We start from the raw sequence: 22,560 nt of genomic DNA, 5'->3' as shown, positions 1-22,560 counted from the left end.
TCAGCGGGCAGGGGCAGGAGTCAGAGGGCACCAGACCAGGATCTCCCCTGGGAGCAAGTGTCCAAGGTGGACCCTCAGGGAAGCCTCAGTGCCTCATCCCAAATGTAGTTTCCTGTGTGTCCTCTGGGTACAGGAAGTTGGAGAAAATTTCGTGTCCCAAAGAAATTTTATTCCTATGAAGCTGGGAAGGAGTGGGGATGGGGGAGGAGCAGGGGACTTGAGAGCAGCCTGACCCCCAGCTTCTTCCCACCTTTAGCCCCAGGGCTGCCAGGCCTCAGCCCCACTTATTTCATCCCCTCCTTTCATCAAAGGGGCTAGAACCCCAGATTACCGACCACTCTGGAGCCAAGGCTCCATGGATGGGCCTCAGCTGTCCCCAGAGTCCCTGAGATGTAAGGTAAATGTGTGTGATGGTGTCCTCCTCTTTCCAGGGAGAGTCCCTCCCATCAGCTTCTCGAAAGGCTTTGTGCTCCCCACAGGCGTGGTCCCTCTCCTCTACAGCAGAATCCCTATCCCAGATGGTTCCACCAGTGTCTCCTGGCCTGATGCTGTCTTGGGCTGGTTCCTTAGTTTAGCCTCAGTTTTCCCATCTGTGAAATGGGGCAATCACAGCCCTGGTCTCAGAAGGTACAAGGTTCAAGAGAGAAGATGTGGGCAGCCCTTGTCTGGCTCCTCGTGGGTAGAAGCAGTCAGAGGCACTCTCACTGGTGGTGGTGGTGATGTTATTTCTGCTGGAAAATCCTAAGGTATTGGGCCTGGTGGCAGATTGGAGGGCCTAGAGTCGGGTGACCAATGCCCTCGGAGGGTCTGGGCGAAGCTTGTGGGGACCCAGGTGGGTGACCTCCCTGGGCATTGGCTCAGCCAGGCAGGGGGATTCCGACCCCGGGGAGAAGTCTTCTCAGGCAGGGTGCTGGCCTGGGAGCAGGGTGTCCACCAGAGCAAGTTAGGGCAGAGATACCACCTGGAATGGCATGGTAACCTCAGGATGTGGGTAACCATGAAAGGGCAGGGGCTCCCTCCACCTCAGAGTGGGATGGGAGAGGAGGATCTGGACTGAGCCAGGTGGGGGTGGGAGTGGCCAGAGAGACTGGCTGTTCTGTGTGACTGTCCTTTCATGCCCAAGTCATCAACAGCTTCTCAGCAGAACCCATGCTGCTGCCTCTGAGTATGGCAGGGGTGCCGGGCTCTGGGAGCTGGCGTACTTGGGGGTGGGGAACGTGCCATCTACACGTCTATCCTGGGTTGCAACTGACCCTCCACAGGCCACCACCGAGATGCAATCAGTGGGCAGAATTAAGCTCCAGGCTCCTCGCCTGCCCTGGCTCCAGGTGTCCTGTGCAGAGGGGCCCCCGGCAGCCAGGAAGATGAGTCACAGGTGCTGCAGGCAGGAGCAACCAAGGCGCATGCAGTGACAGAGTGGGAATTACCTTCCGGCTTCCTCTGGGGTCTTGCAGGCTGTGCCAGGGCTGGTGGGAGTTGGGAGACAACAGCCACGACATCTGGCTGTGAAGGTGGAACAGGTCAGTCATGCCCACCCAGGAGATGCTCCCCTGAGGCCCCTGCGCCCTTGGACCCCTGGGGGCTGGGCCAGGAGCAGCTGGGACTGGATCATCAAGAAAACACAGCAGCAGAGGGACCCCCCCCTTAAGCACTCTCACCCTCTGTTAGTGCCACATGCTCAGATGCCCCAGGAACTTGACTTGGCTTCCCAAAGGGCCCTCCCTGAATCCTTTTGGTGGGAGGCTGCCATGCTGATGTGGCCCGGGCTGTGTCCTGGTCACTCGTCCACTAGGCAAGTGTCTGTGGAGCTCGCACTACAGAAGGACCGCATCTGTGGCCGCAGCTGTAGCACTGCTGAGCGTTTACTCAGCACTTGCTCCCTCTGAGACCTCAGAGAGTGGAGTTTCCATTTTTCTTTGATGGTCTCGGCCATGTGCTTGGGAAAGACTGATGGGCGGGTTATTAAAGGTGCACTTCTCTCTGACGCCAACCACTCCCGCGAGGCTCCTTGGGCTCCTATGTGCTTCTCCATGTGCCTGAAGGAATATTCCTCATGGGGAAGCTCAGCCCTGGCCTTGCCCCCTCCCACCTCATCCCTCTGCACCATCCACCATCCCAGGAGAGGTTCCCAGGGGGGTTTATGTTCCCCATGTGGGCTTCGGGGCCACTTCGCAAATCTGGGGCAACGTCCACTGTTTTAAACAGTGACATCTATGCAGAGAGGGGCTGGGCACCTGTATTCATGCATCTCCCTGTCATGGGCTATGTTGGGAAGTGTGGAGAGGTGGGCCAATCAAAACGAACACTCTTTCCAAAACTGGGGCCCCCTCCCAGCCCAAGTGTCTCCCACCAGTCCTGTTGGCCCTCCACCCATGTGAGGTTCCATCCTGGACACTTGCAAACAGAAGTAGTGTTTAGAAATGAGGTGCTTCGGTGATGAGATTTCTGAGCAACTTGGAGCTGTCATTGCTGGATACAGCTGGGAGTTTTCTAAGAGTGGAGTTGGAGTGGACAGGGTAAGAGGAGCTCATGGTGAGGACAGGGCTTTCCAGGGCCAGCAAAGGCCCTGGATCCTGGGCCCCTGGTCAACAGGGAAGCCTGGGAGGTGGAGCCCGAGGAGCCTGCCCCATTGCCCTGGGACAATCCAGCACCTCCCCTGGGCCCCAGAGGGGACTGGAGTCAATCCTACAGGGCAGTGGTATCTCCCTTCCCCTGCCACATCTCCATCCCCTAGTAAATCCTGTCTTCCCAAAGCTGGGGAGGGGAGTAGATCTTCCCAGTGCTGGGTAGGGGTGGGGGGAGGTGGATGTCCCCTTCCCAGGACCTGTTGCTCTAGGAGCAGAGATGGCAGGTATCCAGGAGGTACCCCAGCTCAGAGCCGCCCCTCTGCATTCATGGTGCCCTGGGAAGGAGAATTAGGGGTCACAAGGCATGTGTACCTTGTTAGAGATTGAAGACATGGCCCCTGAGCACCAGGCTGGGTTTCCCATCAGACCCAGGTGCAAAAAGGATTCTGCTGCTGAGACAGTGGGGGTGCAGTCCTGGGTACACTAGTGATGTCCCGGCATGCGGCCCTGGTAGCAGCTGTGAGGCTGAGGGTGAAGGGGGGTGGTGGTGGGGTACCCCTGTAATCTGCCTTCACAGATGGCCTCTTTCACATTCAGTGCTGGCAGCATTGCTCCTCACAATGGGCTGGACCCAGCTTCAGAAGGGGTGGCCGGCCCTGGGTGTGGCTTGTGCAGGAGGGGCTCTTGTCCATGGGCACATTGACTCTGAGCAGCCTCCTGAGCACCGAGGCCATTAAAGTCTGACGTGATCTGCGGAGGCAGAGGCCGCCGAGACCTGTCTCCACAAAGTGGAAGAAAATTGGTTCCAATAAAATCAGGCCATGGATAATTTTCTCCGTGTTTCTGTCCTGTACCACCAGCTGCGCTGTGCCCTCTCCCCCCGTCCCCATCCCTCCACCTGTTCGCTCCCCTTCATCCATCGTTCTCCCATTCCTCCACCAGCAGCCAGCTCACCTCGGTGATGCTGACACTTGTGGCTGAAGTTTGGCGAGTCACAGGGCCCCAGGAGAGTGATGCTGTGTTGGGGAAACAGACAAAAACGTGCCCCCAAGATTGGTGCCTCCTTCTGGACGCACTGCCCAGAATGGGGCTCCTCCCCCGGAAGCATCTGCCCAGCACTCACAATCTGCCGGGTCATGGAAGTTCAGGGCAGGCCAAGGGGCTCTCCTGCATTAAGGGGATTGAAGACATGGTCCCTGAGCACCAGGCTGGGTTTCCCATCAGACCCAGGTGCAGAAAGGATGCTGCTGCTGAGACAGTGGGGGTGCAGTCCTGGGTTCACTAGTGATGTCCCGGCACGCAGTGGGACTTCTTGGTTTGGCGACTGTGCTGTGGTTCTGTACAAGGACAGAGTCTGGGGCGAGTGGGGCAGGGACCCCCATGAGCAGTCATCCCAGGAGACACCTACACGCTTGAGGACCGCAGCCCATCCCTCGTGTCCAGAGTCTCAGCTCAGGGGGACCAGGACTCTAGCCGCGAGCTTTGGTGCCAGCACGGTATGCTTGCCCGTGGGCCCCAGCAGGACATTTGTGCTGGGCGGGGCAGGGCTTGTGAGGGGAGGAGGGTGTCAACCTGCTCAGGTGGTTGGAAGTCTCTATCCCACCACCAGAGAGGCAGCCAGGCTTCCGTCTGCTTATCTGAGGAATCACAAGCCTTTGTTCCTTTTTTTCTGTTCTGGTGAAACACACATAATGTGAAATTTACCACCCATCTCCAGATGGGGACTTCCCCACTGTCCCTGAGGGAGACTACGTCCCCACTGGAGACCAGCTGCCCCTGCCCCCAGCCCCGACTGTGTGTCTGGGGTTTGGCTGCTCCAGGCCCCTGTCAGATGGGATTTCCAACCTGCCTTAGTCTCTAAGATGTGGTGGAGGTGCGGTGGTCACGAGTGAACGTGCTGTGCCAAGGAAGGAAGCCAGTCTCAAAAGGCTCCAACTGTATTACTCCAGTCATGTGACTTTCTGGAAGGAAAGTGATGGGCACGGGGCAGGGAGGGGAGGCGTGTTGACGATGCGCAATGCATGTTCTGTGTCTTGTGGGTGCTGCCAGCTCTGTGATGGAGCGTTATCAAAACTCACAGGACTTAGATAAAGGATGATTTTGGTAAATATACACTGTCTCCCTGAGTCCCTCAGAGGTTAAAGGCCAAGTCCATGGCCTCACCCTGTGAAGGTACTTTGGGTGCCAGGTCCTCTTGTGGGGTAGGGGGTGCCTTTGGGCAGGAAAATACCAAAGGGTCCCAGGGTCATTTCTGGGGAACTTGAATGCCCCAGGCAGCTCCTCGTCCTACCCCACCCCCATCATCCCAGGAGCCAGGCAGATGCTCAGCCCTCTGGGGGAAACCATGGTACCGAGCTCAAAGCTGTGGGGGCTGCCTGCTCCCCAAGATCCCCACTCTAACCTGGCAGCACCTTGGCATTGAGCCTGGCCACCACCATCCCCCATGACAGTGCAGCCCCTCAAAGGAAGCAGCCAGGCTCCTTGGGCCCCAAGAGAGAACTGAGGCCCAGAGAGGATGGGGGCATCCAAGCCAGGCCCACACCTGCCTTGTCCTTCTGCTTCCACAAGGGCCCCAGATGAAGCACCCATGTGCTATGACCCCTGCCCCCTTTGGAGATGTCACATACAGGCACCTGTGGGGGTGGCTCCATCCCCCAGGGCTGGAGCCAGAGGGGGAGAGGACCAGGGAGCCAGGTGGAGCTGGGCCAGTGCACCCAAGCTGCTAAGGAGGGGGTCTTTTGGGGTTTCTTGTCTTTGACAGTCCAGGAGCCAAGGTTAAGTGCCAACTTCTCCACTGACCAGCTGCAGGGCCAGACTAGAGATGTGACCTTCTGTGGCTCAGTTTCCTCAATTGCCAGCTGGAGATGACATAATTGTCACGATCAAGGGCTGAGACACCCCCACACAGCAGAGGTGGCTTCAAGAAGACAGGTTCTCTGATTTGCACCTTTAGGGGCAACAAGAGCCTTCTGCCCCCAAGAAGGCTTCCCTGCCCAGAGCTTGGAGCTGATCCCATGGTCACACCCAGGCCCATCTCGGGGTCTGTGTGCACATGGCAGGGTCCTGCAGGAGACCCCAGAAACCCCCAAGCCTGGCATTGTTCTCGCACCTATAGGGTCAGGGACCAGACTGAGCATCTGTCCAGCTGCCCCAAAAAGCCTTCGCTGTCCGAGGGCCCCTGAGCCAGGAATCTGCAGCACCATGTGCTTGAAGAATCCCCATCTGTCTTCTGTGATGAAACCTCTGCCTTCACCCCCATCCACACCCACTTACCCAGCACCACATGCCAAACACAGAGGGTCTTATGGGGAACCTCCCCAAAAGGTGTGCATCCCAGCAGAGAAGACAGACAACTGGCAACACAATTAAGTACAAGTGAACAGGAGAGGCAGTGGGGCTGTGATCTTAGGTAAGGGCAGGTATGACAGCATCTGTGGAAGAAGGTTCCAGAGCAGGAACAGCAGGTACATGGCATCCGCTGGGGTGACACGGCCAGAGCAGGGGAGCCCAGGGCAGGGCAACAAGCGACGAGTGATCATGGAGGACACAGTTCAGTTCAGTTCAGTCAGTCATGTCCAACTCTGTGACCCCATGGACTACAGCACACCAGGCCTCCCTGTCCATCACCAACTCCCGCAGTCTACCCAAACTCATGTCCACTGAGTCGGTGATGCCAGCCAACCATCTCATCCTCTGTCATCCCCTTCTCCTCCTGCCTTCAATCTTTCCCAGCATCAGGGTCTTTTCAAATGAGTCAGTTCTTCACATCAGGTGGCCAAAGTATTGGAGTTTCAACTTCCGCATCAATCTTTCCAATGAATTTCTGGACTGACTCCCTTTAGGATGGACTGGTTGGATCTCCTAGCAGTCCAAGGGACTCTCAAGAGTCGTCTCCAACACCACAGTTTAAAAGAATCGTTTCTTCGGCACTCAGCTTTCTTTATAGTCCAACTCTCACATCTATACATGACTACTGGAAAAACCATAGCTTTGAGGACACAGGACATCCTTTATCCTGGAAAAATGGGCCCCTTGGAGACTGAGCAAGAGGCCATGTGGCTTACACTTCAGACAACTGTTCTCCCTGCCTCTTTCACACAGTGGGGACTCAGGAGGATGGTTAGGAAGTCCGCATGCGTGGTCAAGATGACCCAGACCAGGCTGCTTTTGGAGGAGGTGGAAAAATGATCAGATACCAGATCCATTTGTCTTCTTTCTTAGCTTAAGTTTACATCCAGGCTTCCCTGATGACTCATATGGTAAAGAACCCAACTGCAATGCGGGAGACCTGGGTTCATTCCCTGGGTCGGGAAGATCCCCTGGAGAAGGGAATGGCAACCAATTCCAGTATTCTTGCCTGGAGAATTCCATGGACCAAGGAGCCTGGTGGGCTGCAGTCCATGGGGTTGCAAAGAGTTGGACAGGACTGAGCAACTAACATCAAAGTTTACATCCAGTAAAAATCCTTTGCTTTTGTTTACATCTATGACTTCTGACAAATACAGAGAAGCCTGTAACCACTGCCTCCAAAGATAGAGCCCAGTCCTGTCACACAAAGGAGCCTCTGCAACCCCCTGCCCTCAACCTCCCCTCTGATGCCAGGTAAATTGAGCCTCTGATTCTGGCCTTCTCAGAACATGTAATGCCTGATTCACCTGTGCCATCACCTGTCAGTAGCGTGTTCCTTTTGTGTGTGGAGGAGTGCTCTACTGTATAGATGCTCCACCACGTGTTCACTGCTCATTGTTTGAAGGACATTTGGGTGGTTTCTGGTTTTGAGCGATTATAAATAAACCTGATGCAAATATTCATTTGCAGGCCAATGTGTGAGCACATGGTTTCATTTTTCTCATGTAAACGTGAGAGTCAGATTTCTGGGTCACACAGTAAGTGTGTTTAACTTCAGAGGAAGCTGCCAGACCTTCCACAGTGGATGTGCCACGTTGACCATCCACTAGCAACGTGGTAGAAAGACAGTTCTCCACGTCCCAGCCGGTACCGGGCACTGTCAGTGTCTGGCTTTTTTCTTTTTTTTTGCTTTTCATTTATCCATTCTGTAGGTGTGTAGTGGTATCTTGCTGGGGTTTTAATTTGCATTTCCTTGATGACTCATGATGTTAAGCATCTTTTCCGGCAGTTACATGACATCTGTGTGTCTTCTTTGGAAAAGTGTCTGTTCCTGTAGCTTGCCTATTTTTAAAAATATATAGTATATTTATTTAGTTGACTGTGCTGACTCTTAGGCATGGCATGCAGAATCTTTAGTTGTGGCCTGTGACTCTTAGCTGTGGCATGTGGGATCTAGTTCCCTGACCAGGGATTGAACCTGGCCCCCTGCATTGGGAGCACAGAATCTTAGCCACTCGATCACCTGGGACATCCTGCCTATTTTTAAAATTGAGCTGTTTTCTTTTTTAAGGTATTTATTTATTTATTTGGCTGCACTGGGCCTTGGTTATGGTGTGTGTGATCTTTTGATGCGATGCTCTGGCTTAGTTGTTCCACCGAGTATGGGATCTTAGTTCCCCAGCCTGGGATTGAACCTGCATCCCCCACCTTGGAAGGTGGATTCTTAACTACTGGACCACCAGGGAAGTCCTGGGTTGTTTGTTTTCTTGTTGTTGACCTGTGAGAGTTTTAAAGATATACTCTTCATCTAAGTCTTTTGTGAGATGTGATTTGCAAATATCTTCTCCCCTTCTGTGGTTTGTCTTTGTATTTTCCTGATGTTGCAGGTCACAGAGCCAAAGGTTGGAATTTTGATAAAATCTAACTTGTCAAAAATTTTAGCAGCTTATGCAAGGTCACAAAGCTGTTTTTCTTTTTTCATCTTCTGGAATCTGTATGGTTCTGTGTTTTACACTTTTAGGCTTTTGATCCATTTTGAGTTAATTTTTTTTATAGAATGTGGGATATAGGTAATTTTTGCATATACTTACCGAAATAATCAATACCATTTGTGAAAGGATGATCTTTTCTCCTTTGGAGTTTTCTTGTACCTTAATAAAAAAATCATCTGACCTTGTGTTTGGGGCTATATCCAGACTGTCATGCGTCCCTTTAATCTTTGTGCCTCTACCATCCCCAGTCCCACATTCCTGATCACCGCAGTTTTATAGGAAGTCTTTCAAGTGGTACAAGTGGCACAGGAGCAACCTTGTTCTTTTCCAAAAGTGTTTCGGCTACTCTAGTTCTCCTGCTTTTTAACATAAATTTTAGAATCAGACTTTCAGTACCTACAAAAAAGCCTGCAGGGGTTTCAGTTGGGATTATGTTCCTCTATACTAATAGATCTATGTGGGGAGACTTGGCATCTTAACACTGAGCCTTCCAATCCATATGCAAGGTGCATCACTGCATTTATTTAGGTCTTTGATTTTTTTCAATGGTAGTAGATTTCAGCATACAGATCCTGCACATATTTTGTTATGTTTATACCTAATTATTCATGTTTGGGGAATTTTATATATATATATATATATATATATATATATATATATATATATATACTTTAAAATTTTTTTCTATTTCTTATTCTTTTCAGCTAGTATATATAAATGTGATTGATTTTTAGTTATTGGCCTTATATCTTACAACCATGATAAGTACACGTATTAATTCTAGAAATCCCTCTGTACATTCCCTGGGATTTTTTATGTCAACAGAGATGTTGTTTGTGAATAGAGAAAGGTTTATTTCATCCCTTCCAAATCTTTAATTTCCTTTTTTTGCCTTATTGGTCTAGCTACAACTTCTAGTATGATATTTAGTAGGGGTGAAAGAGAAAGTTTCCATGCCTTGTTACTGATCTTAGAGAGGAAGTCTTTAGTATTTATAATTAAGTTTGAGGCCTTCCCTGGTGGCTCAGATGGTAAAGAATCCACCTGCAATGCAGCAGACCTGGGTTCAATTTCTGGGTCAGAAAGGTCTCCTGGAGAAGGGAATGGCTACCCACTCCAGTATTCTTTCCCGGAGAATTCCATGGACAGAGGAGCCTGATGGGCTACAGTCCATGCAATCGCAGAGTCAGACACAACTAAGGGACTAACGTGAGGGTTTTAGTTTAAACTTTTAGTAAATTTTGTTTTTTAATCAGGTGAAGAAAGTTGCCTTCTATGCCTTGTTTGCTGAGAGTTTTATCACAAATGGCTGTTGGATTTTGTCCAATCCTTTGCTCCATGTGTAGGCTTGGTTTACACCTCATTAGTGAAAGCCTACACCCTCCTACACCGGGAGGACTTGCGACTGGACTCAGTCTCCTCTGGGGATGTTGTCCATTTGATTTTTGGCTTGGTTAGGGTGGGTCTAGAGTCTAGGGCATGGTCCTTATTCCTAAGGTGTGGGCTTGCTGGCATCTCAGTGGGATGCTTGGTATGTGAGGAAGACTTCTCTCCCTTCCAGCTCAGCCAGGATGCCAGCCACCCTCCCATAAGCCCATCAAGGTCACAGTATGTGCACACAGCACAGCCAGCCCAGAACTTACAAGAGAACCCCATGGGCTTCTGAGGACCCCACCATGCAGGTCCCCCTCCCAGCACCTGAATCTGCAGATTAAAGCCACTCCTGCAGCCCCAAGCTCTGAATTCTGCCTCCTCAGCTGGAGTAGCCAAGCTCTGTTCAGACCCCAGTTCCTAATGTCACAACGAGGAAAGTGTCCCCAAATAGAGCGCTGGGTGACAGCAGACCCCACCTTGTGACTCCTGCTCTCGGGGGGGCCATGGTTGCATGCTGTGGTTTGTCTTGTGTCTGAAAACAATTGCCTGACAAATTGTGTACAGTTTATAGTTGTTTATGACAGTCGAGATTGTCCAGTGCCCCAAGTAGAAATCCTCTGTGGATTTTAAACACTGCCTACTTTCAAAAATATCTGAGGCAGCTTATGATAAAAGACTTGGTTCAAAGAGATTATTAAAACAATGTAGCAAAAGAATACATAAAAGAAACATTGTTATCCTAGAAACATAAAGTGGAAAACAGCCTCAGTGTTTGAGTAAATTTTGTACTAAGGCTTATGAAAAAGTGCAACATTATTTGGACTTAAACATTTTTAGCTCTTTGTCTGTTAAAAGGTGGGCTTATTGTAAATTTCAATAACTCTCTGTGGACACATCTAAAGGTTAAGAGCATTCTTCAGCGAGTGACTCAAAGAGAGTTCCTCTGTTTGAAGAAACACGCCACTTCCAATGTCCTGAAGTTCAGAGAGTCCTGAGGTTGTTTGGAATCATCCTTGTTCAGAAATTACTAAGTTGTGAGAGTTCATAGCAGGCTGTTGGATGCTGTCACCTAGAGCATCGTTTCCTAGTTGTTTGGCAGGACCACAAACCTCCAGCTCCCAAGGGTTGTGAGGGAGTGAAAGTGCATCTGGATTGTGTCACTGGGGAGCCCTGCCTGTCCAGTCATCCAGGACACGCTGGCTTGGAGCCGATATCGAGCACTTGTTCTTTTGTGACTCAGTCCACTTTGGGCTCTGTGCCCAGCAGGATATGCACGGTCGGAAGCGCTGTCCAGGGTCACTATTTATTGCCGGGGACAAGGGAGAAGCAGTTACATCTGTGCTGACCCATCTCCCAGGCTCTGCTGATCTGGACAGACTGGCTGCTCCTGCTGCCACCAGCCCCACCTGGGGACCCTTAAGAGGAAGGTGTGTCAGATGAGGGCAGAGAGCTCTCTATCCCCAGGACCTACTTGGACAGACAGTCCGGGGACCCCCCTCTGGACTGTCATCAGTGTGGGTAGCCCCGTGACATCACCCCTTTGTTCTTCCCACCCCAGGGATGGGCCTGGGGGAGGTAGGGCCAAGTTGAAGTCGAGTACCCCCTGGTGATCTCCCAGTGGCCTGCCTGTCTCCCTGGACAGCAGGTCAGGAGCTCAGGCACCAGCATCCAGGGGAGGAGGCAGGATGGAGAGCCCCATGAGCAAGGGGTCAGGCAGCTGAGTTGTGGCATGGCCCTTGCTAATGCCTTTATGGCTTTAGCTGGAGGCAGAAGGGAGTGCGGCTGTCCTAAAGGCCCTTCTGTCCCCACAGGCTGCCACTATGCCTGGGTACCAGATTCTGCCGGCCCCACTGCCGGCTCTGCTGAGGTGGACCTGAGCACCCCCAGGGGACGTCTTCTCTGCCTAGGGCTGCCCAGGGTTTGGGGAGGAGGGGCAGATGGGGGCACCTGCCACACCCAGGCCAGGCCTCAGGGGGGCTCAAGTCTCACGGGGGCCCAGAGGACAGTGGGCTCCTGGCGCACTCAGAGGCCCAGAAGATTGGGGAAAAACACCAGCCAGCCACAGCGAGCTGGCAAGCGGACAGCATACCCCAGCCAAGGCGAGCTCCTCTGCAACAGTAAGGCGCCTCTGAGCCCCCACCCTGTCACACTTGCCTGCAGACTCAACACGGATAATTGCAGGGCACCTAGACAGGGTTAACACCCTCTAAACTTCCTGCAATTCATTTTCCTGACAGCTTGTTTAAGAGACGCCGTCTCGTGTATTAAAAATACCTACTTTTATGTCAGAGCTGGAGAGCAGCTAAGAGGCGCTCAGAAAGCTTCCAGTTGAAACCACACAGGGCAGATCTTCATGTTTTAAAAAAGCTCTAACCCCAAACACTTTCTATGCATCTGCCTGTCACGGAAGCTGCAGGAACCCCATGGTCTCATGAGCTGATGGCCCCGGGGTTGCAGCAACAGACCACAGAAATCCATTCTCCCAGAGCTGGGAGGCTGGGCTCCCAAATCAGAGTGTGGGCAGAGCAGGTTCCCTCAGGGGCTCCCAGGGAGGGTCCTCCTGCTTCTTCCAGCTTCTGTGGTCCAGGCGTCCTGGGCTCATGGCACCTCTCTGCCATCTCTGCTTTCATCTTCTCATGACTTCTCTCCTGTGTCCACATCTCTCCTCTCTGGCTCTTCCTAAGGACACTTGTCACTGGATTTAGGGCCACCCCTATCCAGGGTGATCTCATCTTGAGATCCTTAACTGCATCCCTGGAGACCCTTTTTCCAGATAAGGTCCCATTCACAGGATCCAGGGGTTAGGATGGGGGAGCCACCAATAACCCCACTAGACCCCACTCGCAAGGGCAGAGACAGAAAGTGGGATCAGGGCCAGCTCTCCTGGACAGAGGGCTGGCCCCTGTGTGCTGTCTGCCCAGGTCATCTCAGCTCAGGCCTGTGAGGGGCCCCGAGGTGAATGCTGGAGCAGGAAGGGCTGAACACAGACCTCACAGGCCTCCAGTGCAAGCGCCCAGCACAGTCCCAAGACGTGCCCAGCACAGTCCCAAGACCAGCCAGGATGGGGCTTTCGGTGTCCCAGCAGAGGAGATGCTCTCTGACCTCCCTGCAAGGACATGGTCCTGGGTGGGGGGTAGGGCTGGGGGAGGAAGAGGACACAGGTCAAGCAGGCCACAAATCCTCTTTCACAGATATTCTCATTTGACCCCTGTGGTGACCCTGTGAGGTTGGGACCACGAACACATGGGTTCTGTCATTGCTTTCTCCCCACACCCCACAGGCCTGGAATGGAAAGGGCCTCTGAAGGTGAGCCTCAGGATCCTCCACCAGGCTTGGCCAGTTCTTTTACCTGTTCACACCTTGTCAGGTGGCTCCTTGGCTGAAAACTCTTCTCATTGACTGCTGGAGCATGCTGACTTGTCCCAGCTTGGTCCTGTCCGACACTGTGATGAACCAAAGTTGAGCTCAGGCTAACTCGATGACTTCGCACGAACCTACAGTGAGGGACAGGTGCCTGTGATGGTCGAGGGGGTCAAATGTGGGGAGCCAGCCATGGCAAAGAGGTTATGGTGAGGTCTGTGGCTCCAGGGTCCATCCTTTCCGCTCCAAGCGTGAAACCTTTAACACCTCTGTGGGGCCTCTGAACCTGGGTCAGAATCCATGCTGTCTCCAAGTGGCCATGTGAAGCCCGAAGGGACACATGTGTGGAACAAGCCTGGGTTTACTCCTGGGACTCGGCATCCGAGATGGCTCTGCTGTGTGGGGCAGCCAGGAGGGGCAGGTGTGGATGCTGGGTCCCTGATCAGAAGGCTGTGCTGGCCCAAGGGTGAGCCAGAAAGGGGGCAGCAGCAGTGAGGCCAGACTGTGGACAGTTCCCGGGCACCCTCCAACCCAGAGTGTAGGCATCCTCCCTCCCCGCTAGGCTCTCTGACCTGGGCACGGGGGGCTCCCAGTGGCTCTGCCTCAAGGCCCCCAGTCCCTGCTCCATTCCCTGGGGCCCTAGTGGTCCCCTGAAGAGCCAACAGCTCCCCTCAACCCCATCTTGCCCCTGGGCTTGACCAGACAAGGCCTGAAAGGAGCTGCCAGACAGTGGCCCAGGGGATGGGGTCACCAGCACCCCGATGACAAGGAGTGACTGGTTGACATTTAAATCATTTGAGCCAATTCCAGCCTTTTCTTGGAGAAGGCAATGGCACCCCACTCCAGTACTCTTGCCTGGAAAATCCCATGGATGGAGGAGCCTGGCAGGCTGCGGTCCATGAGGTCGCTAAGAGTCGGATATGACTGAGCAACTTCACTTTCACTTTTCACTTTCATGCATTGGAGAAGGAAATGGCAACCCACTCCAGTATTCTTGCCTGGAGAATCCCAGGGATGGGGGAGCCTGGTGGGCTGATGTCTATGGGGTCGCACAGAGTCGGACACGACTGAAATGACAGCAGCAGTAGCAGCAGCCCTTTCTAGGGGTGTTAATGGAGTCCTTCCCTGACCTTTTCCACTAAATCTCAAAAGGGATGGGGCACCCCTGGGTCAACTTCCCCCACACTCTCAGAAACTATGAGCTGGGGTCATGGTGCAGGAACTATTTAGAATCCAGCACCAGCATGCCAGGACAGAAATAGATCTCCAGGGAGGCTCTGGTGTCCAGGAGCCAGTGGCTCAGGCCCCAGCTGCCTTGGGACTTCCACTATTATTACCAATAAATTAAACTTGTTTTTGTTTCTCCTGCCCTGGAGAAATAGCTGCTGTCAGAGAGTGGAATCCAGGAGTGCAGGCTCTCAATGAAGGAATGCCCAAAGGGGCCCCATGTGACCCCCTTCTCTGCACTTCTTGCCCCTCTGGGAGATGGAGCCGGTCACCCCAGTTATCCACATGTGGGTCCCAGAAGCTCCTGACTGTCCCATGCAGTGTGGCCCCTGGAACATAAGAACCCTCCGCAGACATCATGGGGTTAGTCAGTTCATGGATCTGAGGTCAAGTGACTGCTTATCTACAAACAGTGAGGGTGCCCACAAGTCAGGGAGTCGGCTCATCCATTACTACCGCAGGAGAGATGGATGCTGAATGATGCTTGTGACCCTTTTCACATCTGACAGCCTTTGGGTGTCACACTGTCACTCTAGGTTTGCTTTAGAAACCAGATGCTGTGGTGCAGCCGATCGATCCCCCTCTCCATCAACAGGATGAAGGGGTGGGCGCTGGTGTTTGTGAGGACTGGCTGTCAGGAAGGAGAGGGCTTAGGGTCACCCATGCTCATTGGTCACACAGGCGCTGGGTGCTCCTGGAGTCCCAGAGAGAGACCCTCTCATTCCAACCAGAAGAGTTATCTCCTGAAGCCAGGTCAGGTCATGTCAAGCCCCCACAAGAGCCCATGCAGGCCCCTTCAGCCTGGAGTCAGGTGCAGGGCCTCTGTGCACACATGTCCCCATCTCCCCAAAGACTCGTCACCTAGGGCTGTCTCTCTCTCTGCAGTTCCCTCTGCCCTCTGCCGCACCCAGCATGGCACCTGAGCCTGTGGGCACAGTCCCTGAATCTCCATGAGTCTGGAGCAGCAAGGTTGGGAGGGCAAGGGGATCACAGAGACCCCAGCCCGGAGTTTGCTGGGAACAGGTGGGTTCAAGTGCCGGAGTGCAGCGAGGCGCAAACAGCTTGTCTCTGCCCCCGAACATAAACACTGCTGTCACCGCCTGGAACAGTTTCCTTCCCTGTGATAGAGCCCATCCAGCAAGCAGGTCGGAGCCAGCTTCGTTCCACGAGCCTGCCGGCACTCAGCAAAGCAGCTCTGGGCCTTCCTGTGGACAGCCGCTGGGCAGTGGCTCCGAGCCCCTGGCTAGCAACCCGGTGACTCCAGCAGGCTGCACAGATGGGGCAGCTGGACAGAATTTCTACAAGGACATGTGTCCAGGGCAGCTGGAGGGTGCACCTCAGCTGGAAGAGGTGGACCCTGGACCAGTCATCATCTCTGGCTGAAAGCTCAAATGGCCCCTGGGTGTTAGGAATCCAGGCAAATCACCTGGGCAGACCTTGGTCAGCAGGAGCTTCCCTGCCAGCAGGGAACTGAGGCACGGCCCAGGGACCTGCCCTCTTTCCTCTCAGTTCCCCTGGGTCCTTCCTGGAGTCTGGGGGAAATGTTGTCTCAGACTGGCCAGGCCTGGCTCCTGGTTGAGAGCGGGCAAAGCAGGCCACAGGACAGAGCGGCTGGGTGCCACACCCTTGGCCCCCCAGTGCTGCGACTGACTCGGGGCCAACCCTGCCCCAAGTGCACTACACTTCTCACACTCTGTCAGAGCAGACAGTGCCAGGCCAAGCAGGTTCCAGGATTGCCCAAACTCCATGGCTCATTCAGGCCCCAAACAGGGCCATCTGGGCTCTTTACAGCCCTCCCAGGACTCCCTATGAGGAAAAGGAAGAGTGACAATGACTTTCAAGCAATGTCAGCTTCCCGAAGCAGGGAGGGCTTCCTGGAGGGAGGGCTTCCTAGAGGAAGGGTCAAGAAGCTTTCAGGTCTGGGGAAGCAGGTGGTTGCTGCCCCCAGATTTTCTGAGCATCTGAGTTTTGATCCAGTAGGACAGAGGCTCGGGCTCCTTGACTGTGATGTTCTTGCCTCCCTCCACTGCTCAGCAGGGCCCCACGGTTTTCTCCTCCATGAGGCTCTCCATCCCCTAACCTCACAGTTCTTGTGCCGACCTCGGGCTCCACTTCTCCCTGGGTAATGAGGGCGGAGTCCAATAAGGCATCCCTGACTCCCCGGCACCTGGCCTGGTTGGCAAACTGCCAGCTTTCCTCTGAGGGTGGACAGACAGACAGATGCTCAAGGAAGGAGTGTGCAAAGCTTCCGTTCAACCCCAGCTTCACTCCTGCAGGTTTTTACATTTGGCTCTGAAAACAGCAGAGGGTTTGTTTCTCAACTTACCCTCTGCAAAGCTGTTTCTATTTCAGTGAAAATTGAAGGCATTGGTGGTTTTAATTGCTGGCCGATCCCTGGACCCGTTTCCACCTGGGCTGGACCAGAGCTCTACAGAAAATAGGTGTGCACGGTGGAAGTTTATTTCTGTGTGAATGTCTTGCTCACAAAGAGAAAGAAGAAAAGAACCATCCGTGAAGTGTGAGCGTGCTGACTAGAAGGCTGGGCTTTCTCTGCCGAGCAGATTGCAAGGCAGTGGTGCTTGTGAGACAAACACCTGTTCCTCATTCAGAACAGAGGCACGTCCCCCAGGCCCACCTGGACAGGCCAGCAGATGCTCGGGCTGGGCACTGGCAGCTGCACCCACCGTCCCCACAGCAGAGCCTGGGGCTCAGGATGCAGATGCCTCTCAGCAGAGGACTTTGGGTAGATTTTATTCTGAGGGCACCTGGGACTGGAATTGGAGAGGGGGCTGTGTCCTCCCCTCCCAACTGCAGTCAGAGAGATGCTGTCTGGTCATCAGCCTTCCACACCTGGGAGCTCTTGGCCAGCAGGGAGTCAGTGCTAAGATGTGATGGTGCCCAGACACACTCTCCATGGCTTTTCCCAGGCTGCAGCCCATGGACTCACCCAGGCCAGTTTCTCTGCTCTGGAGGACCCAGTCAGGAAACATTAGGTCCCTGGAGACACAGGCACGGCAGGCCAGGGGCACAGGAGAAGTCCAGTCTCAGCCCCTCGCACTGGAGTCTGAGCTACCTGGAGATGGCCCTGCTGGAAGGCGGGGACTGGGCTGCGGCCCACATAGTGGACATCTCTGAGTCAGGGGTGACTTGGGCCACATGGGGCCTGTGGCAGGGCCAGGACCTGCAGCAAGTCACCTCGAATGTGGCCTCTGTGGCACTGTCAGCCCCAGCCCCACGGAGGACACATGTTCTGCCCCTGGGGCTTGGGACTGTGTCCAAGGTCCCCGCCCAGGCACAGCCACTAGCAGCAGCATTCACTGGGTCTGTGACCCACCTCAGCAGCCAGGGTGGAGCTCAGGGTGACGAGTTTGGGGGTGGCCCAGAGGACCAGGCACCCTAGCTTCCCCACCCAAAGTTCCCACTCATCCAGACCTCTGTGTCCTGGCCCCAAGTGGGCACCTGAGGGCCTCAGAACTCACCCTGGGCCTCGGCCAGGATGTTGAGCCCTCATGCCTCAGTTTCCTCAGCCTCTAATTTTGTGCCCACTTTAAATGCAACTGGATGTGTCCTGAGGAAGGTGACCACAGGAGTGGGGGCACCCAAGGAAGGCAGCAGGGACTGGGGACCAAGGGGACCTGGTCACTCTTTCTAAATGTCTGAATTCTGCCCAGAAGCAGTATGTATTTCTTACCATCTCCATGTTTCTGCCTTTTCCAGAATGTCATTCAAAGAGTTGGAATTATAGTCCATAGGCTTTTCAAATCAGCTTCTTTCACTTAAGTTTATTCCATGTCTTTTCATGGCTCAATAATGCCTTTATTTTTAGTGCAGAATAATATTCCATGGTCTGGAAGCACCATAGTTTTTATTTATTCACCTGCTGAAGGATATCTTGGTTGCTTCCAAGTTTTGGCAATGTGAATACAGCTGCTATAAAGCTCAGTGTGCAGGCTTTTGTGTAGATACACGTTTTCAGCTCCTTTGGGTAAATACCAAGAAGCACAATTGCTGGATTGTATGGTGAGAGTATGTTTAGTTATATAAGAAACTACAAACTCTTCCACAGTGGCTATACCATGTGGCATCCCCGCCAGCAGAATGAGAGTTCCGGCTGCTCTGTATCCTCTCCAGCTTGTGGTGTCCTCACTTTTATTTTAGCCATTCACATTGTATCTCCATTCGCATTGTATCTCTCTTGGCATTATATCTCTAGTTCACATTTTATCTATCTCCATTCACATTGTATCTCCTTGTCTTGGTTTGTCTTTCCATAATGGCTTAGGAGGGATTCCCTGGTGGCTCAGGTGAAAGAATCCTCCTGCCAATGCAGGAGAGGAGGGTTCCATCCCTGAGTTAGGAAGATCCCCTGGAGAAGGAAATGGCAACGCACTCCAGTATTCTTGCATGGAGAATCCCATGGACTGAGTAGCCTGGTGGGCTATAGCCCGTGGGGTCTCAAGAGTCAGACATGACTTAACAACTAAACCATCACCACCACCATCAATGACGTAGGATGTTAAGCACCTTGATTTCTTATGCTTATTTTGTCATCTATGTATTTTTTTTTTTTGATGAGGTGCCTGTTCAGAGCTTTTGCCAATTTTTAAATTCTTATTGTTGAGTCAAGAGAGTTCTTTGTGTATTATGGAGGTTTTCTCCTATGTTTTTATTGTGCCAGGTTGAACTGATAACATCATAGGAAGTCCTGAAGCTGGTGGTCAATCGTCCAACTTTGTTCTCCTTCAATGTTATGTCCGCTGTTCTGGGTCTTTCACCTCTTCTCCACTTAAACCTTAGAATCAGCTCATTGATATCTACAAAATAACTTCTTGAGGTTTTGATGGTGTTGAGTTGAATCTATAGATGAAGAGAATTGAAACAGTAACAGTATTGTCTTCTTGTCCATGAACATGGACTCTCTCCATTGATTTAGGTATTCTCTGATTTGTAATTTTTCTTCTGTAGAACCTGTACACACACAATTAGATTTATAACTAAAGTATTTCATTTTGGGTGCTACTGGCAAGCAGGGGCTGGCCAGGGTGGCCTGCACGCATATCCCCACCCACACCTGCTTACGGGGTGACAGGACCTCTCTCTGCCTTGGTTCCCCATCTGGACCATGGTGAGGATGCAGGGAACTGGCATCTGTGGGTCACTGAATGGTGCCTGGCGGGGAGCTCCTGTGTCAGGGTTTAGAGATAAAGGCCACTTGCCGGCCCCCTGCTCTTCATGCAAATTTCCAAATTTCCTTCCATAACCAGCTTTAGCAGTAAGACAGTTTAAAACAGGAAGTCCAGCTTGAGCCCAACCCAAACCCACTTTGCTTTGGTTCAAAAGGAATATCTTTAACCAATGCCCACATTACTGGGCCCTTTGACCTGCTGGGCAGATGCACCTGTTTTTACCTCACAAGCAGGAGGGTGCACAGGGCCCATCACTGGGCTGGTCAGCCATGGGCTGGCTGGGCCCTGCAGCTGCCAAAGAAGGCCTGAATGTGGACCCCAGCCTCCCTCTGACTGTCCAGCTCACAGACCAGCTGCCCCAGTGGTCTGCAGTGCCTGTGGTCACAGGGGAGAGAACCCCAAGCCTCCCCATCCCGTGTCAGAGATGGACGAAGAGCCAGGAGTGCACACATCCCGGGGGAGGGCTACAGCCTTGTCCCACTCCCACCACCAGGCCAAGGCCAAGGGAGCCCTGGGTCTTGGCCAGAGCCCCATGCAGCCACCTTTAATTTAGGAAAGTAGGCCAATCAACAGGGCAAGGGTGCCCCCACCCCATTCCCTGGTGCAGCATCTCTTCCCCTGCCTGTCGGGGTCACTGTGAGGTGGCTCCAGGCCTGCAGACCCTGCTGATGTCTAGGTGACAGTGACCTCTGGTGACTGTGCGGGCATCTGTCAGACTTGTCATGTCACTGAGAGAGGCCTGGGGACCCAGGCGGGCTGTGTCCTGGGAGCCACGACCTGCCTGGGTATCCAGCATCATGAATATTCATGCAGGTAATCGACTTGCAAATCCCAAGTAATTTACATGTCATAAACACAGTGTGGATGTCTTTTCAGGATAAGATCTGTCAGGGAAAATGAATCTTGATTACCAGTTGTAACAGGGAAATAGTCTCCATGTCCGAGTCCACGTCTGAGTCCTTGTCCTCGCAAGGCTGCTGGGAGCACCTTGTGCGACCACCCTTCAAAGTCTCAGCTCTGGGAATAAACGTTAGCACAAATCTGGGGAGAAGGAGGCGGTGGGTTCCCTCATGAGCCACCCCTGACCCGCATTCCTCTCTGTGGGCCGTGAGCTCCGTCTTGGGCAGGGACCCCCCCCCGGGGTCCCCACTGGAGTCAGTCTGTGTCCATCCCAGTGTTCTGGGTAGGGAGGACAAGTTCTAGAAAGTGTGACTGCTGTTGACTAGCTCAGGGCCTCTTACCCAGTGATGTGACAAGTGGTCCGGGCTTGAGAGGGCGGGTCCACCACCCTCTGATGGAGGCTCTTGACTCGGATCTCAGGTGATGACGAAGGTTCTGAGCAGGGTAAGCAGACCTCCCACAGGGATCAAGACTGTGACGAAGCTGTGACTGGTGTGTGTCAGGCACTGTGACAGCCCAGACATGGTTGCCCCCCACTCCCCGCATCACTGATGAAGTTCTGAGAGCTGACTCTGACCCCTCCCCCACCCCACGGCCACCCTCAGGGCTGAGTGCTGTCCCCACTGTCCCCGTTTACAGAGAAGGAGACTGAGGCCAGAGGTGGGGGGGAGGGAAGCCGCTCACTCTGCCTCTTCTCCTGGGTGCTCCCACCCTTCCCAGCTCCCTGTCCTCAGGGTTTAGCTCCTTGGCATAACTCCAGTTCATTTCTGGAGCTGGGTGGGTGATAGGGCAGGACAGCAAGATTTCCTGGGGCACACCTTGTGGCTTTTCCCCCCTCCTTGGAAATCTTAGTGCATCTGGACACTTCCTGGGGTGTAGAGAAGGCCAAGGTCTGTTTCTGGAAGCTGTGGCCCCAGACACAGGCTATCCTGGGGTCCCTGCTGCTCCTCCAGTGTCCCCCAGAGGGGCTGCCTGCCCACAGTTCCTGCTGGGTGGCTTCATCTTTTAGCACAACTTTGCTCATGACTCCCTTTAAATGAATGACTAACTTGACCTTGTGCAGGTTCTGACACATCCCATTTTAGGGGTGACCCTGGGGTTTGAAGGCTGCACTTCTCTCTCCCCTGCAGGCCAGAGGTGGGACCTGGGGAGGGGGTGCAGACATCATGGGCTGTGAGGTGGACATTTCTGGAAACTGCTCTGCAGGGCTTCTCATAAGAGCCTCAAGCTGCCCTTTGCAATGCAGTGTCCAGTCTGAATCCCAGGGACTTTCAGTGAAAACTACACATTCGTGACTCCAGAGAGCTCATAGGAAGCAGAAACAACAGCACCTCATTCGTGCTTTTTATTCTGGTTGCTTGTTGAAATGGTAATATTTTGAATAAATTAAGTTAAATAAAAATCCATTAATGAAATTATTTCCACCTGTTTCTACTTTGTTAATGTAGCCACTGGAAAATTGTAAATCATTTATGGCTGGCACAAGCCAGGCTGTTCCATTGGGCTGTTCAGCCACAGACGCTGCCATCAGCGGGGAGGAAGTGGCCTGTCCATGCATGTGGGAAACTTGTGTGTACTTGGGGCCATTCTCCAGAGTCTGCCCAGGCCTCCCCCACCCACTGCTACTAGAGCCCCCACCCACCCCGTGTGGAAATGGTTCATCCCTCCCTTTGCCAGCTCTTCTGGACTGAAAGTGTTCTCCCAAATTCCAATGTTGAATCACTGCCCCTAGTCATGGGTTAAGGGGCGGGGCCTTTGTGGGGCATCCCTCGTGATGGGATTAGCGCCCTTATAAGAGGCCAGAGAGTCCCCGCCCTCTTTCGGCTGCAGGGGAACATGGAAGGCAGCCTCCCCCAAGCCCATCTACACTGGCACCTGGTCTCACGCTCTGGCCCCCAGAGATTCTATCATTTACAGGCCACACCGTTAGGGTGGCCGGGGCAGGAGAGGGGTGAAGGGGAGCATGTACTCATCTGTTCAGTGTGTGAGTGACCGGGAGCGCTGCGTTCAGTTCCTGGGCAGCCAGCTGGGGGTGGGGTGGGGGGAACAGGAACTCAGAGACACACACCATGCCCCAGGGAATGGCTCACTCTTGACCTCTCCATC

The 22,560-nt window shown here is 53.3% G+C and overlaps 1 protein-coding gene across 1 annotated transcript in view; it reads left to right on the top strand.

Annotated features, from left to right (window-relative positions):
* Positions 1-22,560, top strand: part of NTSR1 (neurotensin receptor 1) — a 48,771-nt gene that overhangs the window by 1,166 nt on the left and 25,045 nt on the right. The window lies entirely within an intron of this gene.

This window comes from Odocoileus virginianus, chromosome 9, assembly GCF_023699985.2.
Source record: "Odocoileus virginianus isolate 20LAN1187 ecotype Illinois chromosome 9, Ovbor_1.2, whole genome shotgun sequence".
Lineage (NCBI taxonomy): Eukaryota > Metazoa > Chordata > Mammalia > Artiodactyla > Cervidae > Odocoileus > Odocoileus virginianus.
The sequence above is the reverse complement of the archived record's forward strand: the minus strand, read 5'-3'. Positions and strand labels throughout refer to the sequence as shown.